The sequence below is a fragment of the Berghia stephanieae genome, chromosome 4 (genome assembly GCF_034508935.2).
Source record: "Berghia stephanieae isolate SIO BIC M18660-M18661 chromosome 4, UCSD_Bste_1.3, whole genome shotgun sequence".
NCBI lineage: Eukaryota > Metazoa > Mollusca > Gastropoda > Nudibranchia > Aeolidiidae > Berghia > Berghia stephanieae.
The window spans coordinates 68,262,852-68,265,351 of NC_088363.1; the positions used below are offsets into that span (position 1 = coordinate 68,262,852).

The 2,500-nt window shown below is 33.4% G+C and overlaps 1 protein-coding gene across 1 annotated transcript in view; it reads right to left on the minus strand.

Moving 5' to 3' along the window:
- The window catches only part of LOC144972084 (G-protein coupled receptor dmsr-1-like), an 84,767-nt gene extending 83,693 nt beyond the window's left edge, over positions 1-1,074 (minus strand). Inside the window, exon 1 of the mRNA XM_078913170.1 lies at positions 781-1,074. The gene's annotated coding sequence lies outside the window, so the exon portion shown is untranslated. The remainder of the gene's footprint in view (positions 1-780) is intronic.
- Positions 1,075-2,500: the final 1,426 nt, after the last annotated feature.

Sequence of the window (2,500 nt, forward strand, 5' to 3'; positions counted from 1 at the left end):
CAAAAAAAAATAATAAAAAAACTCCCTTGCTCAGATATAAACCAGTAAGATTAATTGACGATGTGCTGTTGAGTAAAGTATCTTACCAAATTCTCTTGCTTAAGAAATGACTATGATCGATTCCCAAAACGAAATTGCAGCCTTAACCGATTATTTTGGTGACATTTCGTTTTTGAATATTGTTCCTAAAAAAAATCATAGTTAATGCGTTATGGTATTCCTGGTGCTAGACGAATTACAATTGCCACGTGTTTCTTTCTCCGCGTAGAACAAATAGACAAGAGTGCCATTTAAAGTTTCACTTCATTATATTTCCTAACAACTTCAAATTTTTAACTAGGATCAATTAAGATTGGCATATGAGGCTTCATCATTCTTCCAAGAATAAAGTTTTATAAATGAGAAAAACGAAGAAACGTACCGATAAACGTTGGTGTTCTTTTTAGGCGGACTGTACTTGGGTCTTACAAACTGGTTTTCTAGCTCAGTTACTGAACTGATACCGAAACAATTGTAATATTTTTAGTTGCCAAGATTTTGATGTCAAAATATTTCGTCCAAATATATATATTTTTAATACATTGTTTTTCGAAAAATGTAGACCCTATAATATTACTCAATTTTTCAACGTTGTCACGGTCACCAAATAATCATAAGTTTCGTAAAATCAATCTTTGTGATTCTATAAATGATGAACAATTCAATCACTTCAAAATGTATAATATAATAAGAAAAATAATTGTTTAAAAAACTATTGAAACAAAAGACTGCAAAACTTACCCCATTAGACACTTCCAAATTTTCGCAAAGCAGTGGTAAAAAGAAGATATTATCAATAGTGTCGAGAAAACAGTCTCCTCCTCAGGCGACTGTAATTGCCGCCACTGTTTTCTTGGCCTTGTTGTTAAATATGAGTTCACCTAAAGGAGAAGGACAATGACGAGATTCAAAAACATTCATTACAATGAAATTGTTTCATTTCCTTAAGAAAACCAATGAAAAAAGAACATTTCCCATTTATTTTATTTTTTCGACTTCCAACAACCGAACTCCGCCAAATGAGCGTCCGTTTGTCTGTCCGGTTATCTCCAACTAATCTAATCCTTTCACTCCACTCACTTTCACACTGGCCATACAGTCTGTTGCTTGCAGATGATGCTCACGCGCGCGCACAACTCGAAATTCTGTATCGTCGCCTCTCGCTATGTGGCCTCGTGCTCGGTCGTCACTGCTGTCGTCACATTGAAAACTGGAAAAAACAGCAAGCCAATTCTTGGCTATTTATTACATTATGAAATCTTACCGTTACAATGTCGTGTCATTGAATTAATTTCATTGATACATAATAGTGTCATTTTAACTAGCCAGATATTTTGTGATCACGTTTTACCATAGCAATGTCATTATTTCTCCCTCCCTCATTCTATTCCTCTCCTCTCTTTCTCTACCTCTCTCTCTCTCTCTCTCTCTCTCTCTCTCTCTCTCTCTCTCGACAATATAATATATATATATATATATATATATATATATATATATATATATACACACACACATATATATAATGGCTAAAGACAAAAATCCCAAATCATCTTGATTTGGCTTCTAGTTCAACCTGATATAATACGGTTTTGAGAAAAAAGGACACAAGTATTTCCATAAACATATAATGTCACCCTGACACAAAGCCATAGAGTAGAAATATAGATCATGATAACTGACAGATTTATGAATATTCCCTGCAGCAAAGTTGTCGGTGTAAGGTGATTTTGTATAGTCTACAAGTAGAGAACCCCCTCTAATTTGCTGCTAAATTAAACGCTTCTTACCCAGAGGTAATTCTTTATTTTAATTGTTGTATTATCGCGGGAAATTAAGATAGATCGAGACAAATCTTTTGAGCCATCAACCATCTAAATCGGTTTCGATATGAGGCTGTGTCTAAAGGTCGTTCTTTGTAACGCTTGTCATAATGATACCCCAATACTAAGTTATTTGGAGAAAAAAAAACTAAGGAAAAATTCGTTTTGATCAGTTTCTATGAGTTAAATAATGAAAGATAAACCAAAAACTGAAACTCTAGATCGCATCAAAATAATTGTAGCTTTTTCTTTTGGAATTGTCGAAAGTGTGGACAAAGTTGATACTGTGTCCGCACTTTTTTGAATCTCTGAGAAATAATTCGCGTTGTTAAATTGAAGCTTGATTGTATGTTTTCGGTTTATTCTACCTGATATAACTGAAAAAGATTGATGAAAACGAATTTTTTTCGGGGTTTTTAAAAACAACTTACTATTAGATTATTTACGGAAACCCTTCTCCACTCTAGATTGAACTTAAAAAACATCTTTTTAAAATGTTATAGTGGGTTTTGAATTTGACAAATTATGACATAGATTAAAAAGGGTTATTCCTCAGAGTACATGTATCTTTCGTGATATATACTATTACTATAATTAAGTTGGACCAAGACCGTGGTGCACTTATTTGTACACATCGACCA